Consider the following 9958-nt stretch of genomic DNA (forward strand, 5'->3'; position numbering starts at 1 on the left):
AGACACAGAAGAATACATAAACAATCTGGAAGATAGAATACTAGAAATCACCCAATGGGAACAGCAAAAGAAAAACAAATATTAAAAAAATGAGAATGGATTAAGGGATCTCAGTACAACATCAAGCATACTAACATTTACATTTATAGGGTAACAGAATGAGAAGAAAGGAAGAAGAGGGGTAGAAAGAGGGGGGATGTAAAAGATATTCCATGAAAATGGAAATTACAAATGCTGGAGTAGCAATACTCAAATAAGACAAAATGGACTTTGAAACAAAATCTATAATAAAAGACAAAGAACTAGAGTAATGGAAATAAAAACAAAAATAAACAAATGGGACCTAATGAAACTTCAAAGCTTTTGCACAGCAAAGGAAACCATAATCAAGACCAAAAAACAACCCTCAGAATGGGAGAAAACATTTGCAAATGAAGCAACTGACAAAGGATTAATCTCCAAAATTTACAAGCAGCTCATGCAGCTCAATAACAAAAAAACAAACAACCCCATCCAAAAATGGGCAGAAGACCTAAACAGACATTTCTCCAAAGAAGATATACAGAATGCCAACAAACACATGAAAGAATGCTCAACATCATTAATCATTAGAGAAATGCAAATCAAAACTACAATGAGATATCATCTCACACCAGTCAGAATGGCCATCATCAAAAAATCTAGAAACAATAAATGCTGGAGAGGGTGTGGAGAAAAGGGGACACTCTTGCACTGTTGGTGGGAATGTGAATTGGTTCAGCCACTATGGAGAACAGTATGGAGGTTCCTTAAAAAACTACAAATAGAACTACCATATGACCCAGCAATCCCACTACTGGGCATATACCCTGAGAAAACCAAAATTCAAAAAGAGTCATGTACCAAAATGTTCATTGCAGCTCTATTTACAATAGCCCGGAGATGGAAAGAACCTAAGCGCCCATCATCGGACGAATGGCTAAAGAAGATGTGGCACATATACACAATGGAATATTACTCAGCCTTAAAAAGAAATGAAATTGAGCTATTTGTAATGAGATGGATAGACCTAGAGTCTGTCATACAGAGTGAAGTAAGTCAGAAAGAAAAAGACAAATACCGTATGCTAACACATATATATGGAATTTAAGGGAAAAAAATGTCATGAAGAACCTAGGGATAAGACAGGAATAGAGGCGCAGACCTACTGGAGAACGGACTTGAGGATATGGGGAGGGGGAAGGGTGAGTTTTGACAGGGCGAGAGAGAGTCATGGACATATACACACTAACAAACGTAGTAGGGTGGATAGCTAGGGGGAAGCAGCCACAAGGCACAGAGATATTAGCTCGGGGTTTTGGGACAGCCTGGAGGGGTGGGATGGGGAGAGTGGGAGGGAGGGAGACGCAAGAGGGAAGACACATGGGAGCATATGTATATGTATAGCTGATTCACTTTGTTATAAAGCAGAAACTAACACACCATTGTAAAGCAATTATACCACAATAAAGATGTTAAAAAAAAAAAAAAAGACAAAGAAAAGGATTATATAATGATAAAGGGATCAATACAAGAATAGGATATAACACTCATTAACATATATGCACCTAATATAGGAGCACCTTAGTATAGAAAGCAAATATTAACAGACATAAAGGGATAAATTGACAATAGTACAATAATAGTAAGAGACTTTAACACCCCACTTACATCAATGGGAAAGTCATCCAGACAGAAAACCAATAAGAAACAGTGGCCTTAAGTGACACATTAGACAAGTTGGACTGACATATCTACAGGACATACCATCCCAAAACAGAATATACATTCTTTTCAAGTATATGTGGAATGTTCTCTAGGATGAAGCACATGCTGGGACACAAAATAGGTCTCAACAAATTCAAGAGGATAGAAATTATATCAAGCATCTTTTCCAACCACAACAGTATGAAGCTAGAAATCAATTACAGGAAGAAAAATGGGAAAAACACAAAATGTGGAGACTAAATAACATGCTACTAAAAAAACCAATGGGTCGATCAAGAAATTAAAGAGGAAATTAGAAAATACCTTGAGGCAAATGAAACCCACAACTTTCCAAAATCTATGGGATGTAACAAGCAGATCTAAAAAGGAAAGTTATAGCGATCCTTAACAACCAAGAAAAACCTCAGATAAACAATCTAACTTAACATCTAAAGGAATTAGGAAAAGAATAAACAAAGCCCAAAGTCACCAGAAGGAAGGAAATATGAAGATCAGAGGTGAAATAAATAAAATAGAGACCAATAAACAATAGAAAGGATCAGTGAAACCAAGAGCTGTTGTTTTCTTTTTTAATTTTTGCTTTCACTGCTTTTTAAAATTTATTTTCAATTGTCATATAGTGACTTTACAATGGTATGTTAGTTTCAAGTGTACAGAAAAATAATTCAGTTATATATCTATATATACATATATATATTCTTTTTCAGATATTTTCCATTATAGGTTATTACAAGCTATTGAGTATAGTTTTCTGTGCTATAAAGTAGGTCCTTGTCATTTACTTATTTTATATATAGTAGTGGGTATATGTTAATCCCAAACTCCTACTTTATCTCCCCTCCACAACCCCGTTATCTCCTTTGGTAACCATAAGTTTGTTTTCTGTGAGTGTGTTTCTGTTTTGTAAATAATTTTTCTATCATTTTTTAGATTCCACATATAAGTGATATCATGATATTTGTCTTTGTCTGACTTACTTAATATGATAATCTCTAGGTCCATCCATGTTGCTGAAAAAATAAAAGAGCTGTTTTTTTGAAAAGATAAACAAAATTGATAAGCCTTTAGTAAGGCTCATTAAGAAAAAAGGGAGAGGACACAAACAAAATAAAAAAGGAAAGAGGATAAATTACAACTGATATCATAGAAATACAAACAATCACAAGTGAATGCTATGAACAGGTATATGCCAACTAATTGGACAACCTAGAAGAAATGGATAAATTTCTAGAAACATATAATCTTTCAAGACTGAATCAGGAAGAAACAGATAATCTAAACAGACCAATTGCTAGTATTAAAGTTGAATTTATAATCAAAAACTCTCAACAAAAAGAGTCCAGGACTGAACACCTTCACAGGGCAATTCTGCCAAACATATAAAGAAGAGTTAATACCTATAAAGGTATTACAAAAAATCAAAGAGGAGGGAATACTCCCAAATTCATTCTACAAGTCCATCATTACCTTGCTACCAAACCAGAAAAAGATACTACCAAAAAAAAAAAAAAAAAATTACAGGCCAGTATCCCTGAAGAATTTAGATGCAAATATTCTCAACAAAATATTAGCAAATCAAATTCAACCAAACAGCATATAAAAAGGGTCATATGCCACGATCAAGAGAGATTTATTCCAGGAGTGCAAAGATGGTTCAATATCTGCAAATTAATCAATATGATACACCATCTTGACAAAATGAAGGATAAAACTCACATGATCATTTAAATAGATGCAGAAAAGCATTTGATAAAATTCAACACCCATTCATGATAAACTCTCAACAAAGTTGATACAGAGGGAATATATCTCATAACAAAGGTCATTTATGATGAACCCAATGTTAACATCATACTCAATGGTGAAAGACTTAAAGTTTTTCCTCTAAAATCTGGAACAAGACAAGAATGCATACTATTGCCATTTCTATGTAACATAGTGTTGGAAGTTCTAGCCACAGCAATCAGACAAGAAAAAGAAATAAAAAGCATCCAAATTGGATGGGAAGAATAAAACTGTCATTATTTGAAGATGAGTGATACTATGTATTGAAAAAACCTAAAGTCCCCAACAAAAATCTATTAGAATTAATAAATGAATTCAGTAAAGTTTTAGGATACAAGACTAATATACAGAAATCTGTTGCTTTTCTGTACACTAATAATGAGATGTCAGAAAAAGGAAGCAAGAAACAATCCCATTTACAATCACATCAAAAAGAATAAAATACCTTGAAATAAACTTAACCAAGGAGGTGAAAGATCTTTGTTCTGAAAATTTATAAGACATTGATGATGGAAATTAAAGATGATACAAATAAATGAAAGATATTCCGTGTTCATGGATTGGAAGAATTAATCTTGTTAAGATGTCCATACTACCCAAAGCAATTAATACAATCCCTATCAAAATACCATGAATTTCTCAGAAGTAGAACAAATAATCCTAAAATTTGTATCAAACCACAGAAGACCCTGAATAGCCAAAGTGATCTTGAGAAAAAAGAATAAAGCTAAAGGTATTATGCTCCTTGACTTCAAGCTATACTACAAAGCTATAATAATCAAAACAGTAAGGATTCTGGAACAAAAATGATGCATAGATCAATGGAACAGTTTAGAAAGCCCAGAAATAAGCCTATGCAAATATGGGCAATTAATGTATGACAAAGAAGGAAAAAATAAAAAAAGAGGAAAAGACAGTCTCTTCAATATGTAGTGTTGGGAAAACTGGACAGTAACATGTAAAAAAAAGAAATTAGAACATTTTTCTCACACCATATACAAAAGTAAACTCAAAGTGGATTAAAGAGCAAATGTGAAACTGGAAACCATAAAATTTCTAGAAGAAAACATAAGCGATACACTCTTTTACATAAGTCTTAGCAATTCCTTTTTTGGATCTCTCACCTCAGGCAAGGGAAACAAAAGCAAAAATAAACAGATGGGACCTAATTAACCTTAAAAGATTTTGCATAGCAAAGGAAACCATCAAAAAAATGAAAAGACAAGCTACTGAATGGGAGAATATATTTGCAAATGATTTATCTGATAAAGGGTTAATATCTAAAATATATAAACAGCTCGTGCAATTCAATATAAGAAAAACAAACAACTTATTAAAAACTTGGCAGACCTAAGTAGACATTTTTTCAAAGAAGACATACTAATGGCCAACAGACACACTAACAGATGCTTAACATCACTACACATCAATGAAATGCAAATCAAAACCACAGTGAGATATCACCTCACATCTCTTAGAATGGCTCTTGTTAAAAAGGCAATAAATAATAAATGTTGGCAAAATGTGGAGAAAAGGGGACCCTTGTGCACTGTTGGTGGAAATTTAAATCAGTACAGCAATTATGGAAAACACTATGGAGGTTCCTCAAAAAATTAAAAATAGAACTACTATATGATCTAGCAATTCTCCTCTTGAGTATATAGTTGAAGAAACTGAAAACACTAATTATAAAAGATATATGCACCCCAATGTTCATAGCAGCATTATTTACACTAGCCAAAATATAGAAGCAGTCTAAGTGTTCATGAACAAATGAATGGATAAATAAGCTGTGGTTTTATATACATATATATAAACAAAAATATTACTTGGCTATAAAAAAGAATGAAATTTTGCCATTTGCAACAACATGGGTGTACCTGGAGAGTATTATGCTTAGTGAAGTTAAGTCAGACAGAGGAAGACAAATACTGTATGTTTTCACTTATATGTGGAATCTAAAAAATAAAACGAACGAATATAACAAACCGGAAACAGATTCATTGATATAGAGAACAAACTGCTGGTTACCAGTTTGGAGAAGGGTGGAGGGAGGGAAAAGATAGGGGAAGGTAATTAAGAGATACAAACTACTAGGTATAAAATAAATAAGATACAAGGATGTAATGTACAGCACAGGGAAACTAGCCAATATTTTATAATAACTTTAAATGGAATATAATTTATAAAAATATCAAATCACTATGCTGTACACCTAAATCTAATATTACATTGTAAATCAACTATACTTCAATCAAAATGTTAATAAAGAAGACATGGGAGCATACAGTGGACTGTTTACATTGGTTACTTAAAGGTGGTGGGACAGGAAGTGGTATGGAATGCTAACTATGCTTTATACATCTCTGTATTGAGTTGTTTCAATAAGCTTTTTACTTTTGTCAAAATGTAGTAGGAATTTTTTGTAAGTATGTGTGGACTTGGATACAGATAGACTCTATACTTATCTGTGCTTATTCTTTATTTACTAGTTAGATTGAGAAAGCCACTTCACCTGTCTAATCCTCGATTTCTGTATCTTTAAAGTGGGGATGATAATAATTATTCCCTTCATGTGGTTGATGTGAGGATTAAATGAGCTGTATGAAAATTCAAGAACAGAAATAATTTGACAGAGTGTACACTCTTAGTAAGTGCAAATCATTCTGTCTTGGATAAAAGGGGCCTTATTCTAATAGTGCTCCTTGCCCCATCTGCTTATGTCTATTTAAGTTTCCCCCAGGAAGCTACCGTGTAGGGGAAAGGACTGTTTTGGGTCTTAAAGGCATGGAGCACTGAATTTAGTAAGTTTGAATGTAGGATTGACACAATACTGCATAAATAATAATGTTTTAAAAAATAGGTGATGACCAAGCTGTTATTTAGTTAATCTTCATAAATTTTTATTATAGGCAGCCTGACATATTTACATCTGTGACCAATTATAAAATAATTGTTAAACCAGTCAATCTGTCAGAGTTGAAATGTTGCTATATCTTGAGTTACATGGGTACCTGTTTTTTGTTAACTTACCTAAAATGCATTATATTCCTGGCATATGACTAGAAATTTATTTTGGGGAAAGATGCAGTCTCTTAGTGCTTCCTGGTTGTCCAAAATGGTTTGATGAAATATGCACTGGGGATAGTGATTCTCATCTTTGAAATGCATGGAGATTGAAAGTACTCAATCTTCAGAGCATGACTGACCACTGGCATATATATCATTTGACTTCATATTTGGATAGTATGTTTTTGTTGGTTTTCAAAATATCTCATTCTTGAAGCACACTAAAGAAGATAACCACATATTTCCTACTGAGGGATAATTTCAGTTCATAATTAAAAATTACTTCATTGCAGTTCCTTTTACAATATTTCAAAGTGTTATTGAAACGTGTTTTGTTTCCTTTCAGTAGATTTAAATGCACCTTGATTTGCATCATCTGCGATAGATATTTAGCCTTACAGTTAATTTCCCATTTGAAAGCACCTCAACATTTGAAAGGGAATATGTTTCCTTTTTTAATTCAAGCTGCCAGATGTTAGGTAAACTCATGGATGTGGAGTGTGTGGTAGCTATCATTTGAGGATCTTTTGCCCTGTGTCTTCCCTTGTTTCTTTTCCCAGGCATGTTCCAGTGTCTTTTTTCAAAATGGCACTCACTTCTATTCAGAAGGGCACTACTTTAAGTGTATTTGGTTTTTTATTTGTATTGTTTTGTTTCTTTGTGTGTTTTGACAGTTGTCTGGAAACAGATATTCGAGAAAGGACTCCTGATTTCACCCAAATATTACAGTTTTACAATTTACTTGACCACCATTTTATGAAGAAATGTATCATTATTATAGCTTATTTTATTTTCCTTATTTTATTTTAAATTTGGAAGTCTAAGCTCAACTGGTAATGTCTGCTTTTGGATATTTTGTACCATGTTCAAAATTGCTACCCTAAAGACTTAAAGTGCATACAATAACATGCTACTTAGAAAATAGTATGATGATGTTACCTGAATTTTGGTCATGAGATTTAAAAAAAAAGAATGTGATAAACTGTGCAAATAAATTTTTCATTCACTGTTGAAATGTTTTTAAAATGACAAGACTAGGGTTTCCCTGGTGGTGCAGTGGTTGAGAGTCCACCTGCTGATGCAGGGGACACGGGTTCGTGCCCCGGTCCGGGAAGATCCCACATGACGCGGAGCGGCTGCGCCCGTGAGCTATGGCCGCTGAGCCTGCGCGTCCGGAGCCTGGGCTCCGCAATGGGAGAGGCCCGCGTACCGCAAAAAAAAAAAGAAAGAAAAAAAAGACAAGACTAGATGCTGTGTGTACTAGTAAGGAAAAACATGAGGAAAAACAGACATAGAACTCACTTATTCAAGGGTGGCCTCGTATATCTTACATTCTAATGGGGATACTAATATTAATCAGATAAAATCACACCAAAAAATAGTGGGGAGGGACAGTTTCCTTAAAGGATGGGTTGGACTTAGTTAAGTGAGGGGAGGAGGAAAACGTATTTCAGGTAAAGGGTACAGAGTAAGTAGGAGGCACTGAAGGATAGAGGGCATGCTGAATGAATGGGCTCTGAGAGACAGGGGAAGCAAGGAGAGACGAGAGAGGTAAGTGGGGCCAGACAGTCTTACAGAAAATTAAAACTATGACTCAAGGAGAACCAGTACCTGGGACATAGAGCTCAATGACTGTTAGATTCCTTTTCAATGTCAATAGCTACCCATAGTCAGTTAATCATTATCTGAGGTTTCCATGTGTAACACATACACACACACACCCTGCTACATATACAAATTTAAGACAAACGTTTACAATTATGTTGATGATTAAGAAGAGCATAATTATTTTATATGGTATAAATTTAGATGTCCTATAATTCATTCCTTTTTCTCCCTTAGAAGCTTAACAAGAATTGTAGGTAGCCAGTCCAAGATGAACCTAAACATTACCTTTTATATTAAAATTTAACTATCTCTCCATGTTATCAACTATATGATTATAATCTGTATATCATAGTAGAATATTAAATTAATTCCCCTCATTTTAAACTAATGACTAATTTAAATTTTAAATATTGCCTGTAATTAATTTTCATAGCTCATAAAGAAATACTGAACATCTTACCAAGTTGAAGTTGAATAAGCTCTCCTATTACTGAATACAAGAATACCATGCATATTAGCAGCAGGACTTATCAGGCATTGGGGCTTCAGAATGCTTTCCATCTATCATGGAATAGTTCTTCAATTCCTTCTGAAAATAGCTCCTCACTGCTGTCCTTCTCCTTATTATTAGATGTAGCCTATATGTAGGATGTTTTAGTTCTAAAATTGAAGATAATTATTATCTTGATAATTGGGTATTACTCCTGTGTGAACATGCATACCATTTAAGTCTCTCAGCATCAGCTTATTGATTTTTTTCAGGGTCAAAATTAGAAGCACCATCAATAATCTCAATACAACAAAATGCTGTGCATGGTGCAAAGGATTTATTCACTGAGTTGACCCTTACAATAAGGGGAAAGCATAGTTAATAGGATAAGTACCTTTAGTGATATGAGAGCAGATTTAACAAGTAGGCTCATGATATTTACCCATCTTAATCATGTTATTTTTTCTTTTAAAAACTGTGCTGGCATGAGAAATCATTTTCTGGTTTTTTTTTCTCAATAATGCTTTAATTTCTCCTCCCAGCTGGACACAGTGCTTAAAGTGGTCTCCACTACTCAGAAACTACTTCCACGTTTATATTCTTCTACTTTTTGGTATCACGGTCCCTATCTCCAGGCTCGCCCACATTCTCCAGAGGAGCTTTGGTCTTCTTGTCCTTTTTCTTTTCCTTCTTGACCAACTGTGGAGACACTGGAGATGTTTTTGTTGCTTTCATTTTCTTGCTTCCGATTTGGGGCTTTTACTGCTTTAGCAACTGCCTGTGGCACTTTTACTGCTTTGGCCATGACCTCTCTCTGGCAAGTAATATCTGGCAAGTCCAAAGCCACCATGAAAATACTGATGCTAGACAGAAGAACTCACCACTTACTGTTGCAGATTGACTCCCTCTAGAGACCCATGAGCCAGACTAGAAAGGGATAACTGTCTACTGCTCATTTTCTATTTTACATTCTGTATTTTATCATTGTGAAAACAAATATTTTAAAATATATTAAATTTCAATTATTTTATATATTCTACTTATTCTGGCATGCCTACTTGATGTTAGACTCAAAAAGAAGCCCCAAATATCCACTTAAATAAAAAAATTCAAGACAAATGGACATTTAACCAGAGGTAAGAATATAAAAATTGAACCTATTATAACCACATTATTTTCTCTAGTTTTAGTATACTTTATTTCAAAACTGTATATAATAAGGGTGTCAGGATAAGTTAAGAGGAAAAAAAACTGATAAAA

At 34.0% G+C, this 9958-nt stretch overlaps 1 non-coding gene across 1 annotated transcript; it reads right to left on the bottom strand.

The window, feature by feature from the left end:
• Positions 1 to 9520: 9520 nt before the first annotated feature.
• Positions 9521 to 9649, bottom strand: LOC136122974 (small nucleolar RNA SNORA56). The gene has a single exon (XR_010655863.1). It is a non-coding gene; the product is annotated as a small nucleolar RNA SNORA56 (small nucleolar RNA).
• Positions 9650 to 9958: the final 309 nt, after the last annotated feature.

The sequence above is a fragment of the Phocoena phocoena genome, chromosome 4 (genome assembly GCF_963924675.1).
Source record: "Phocoena phocoena chromosome 4, mPhoPho1.1, whole genome shotgun sequence".
Classification (NCBI taxonomy): Eukaryota; Metazoa; Chordata; class Mammalia; order Artiodactyla; family Phocoenidae; genus Phocoena; species Phocoena phocoena.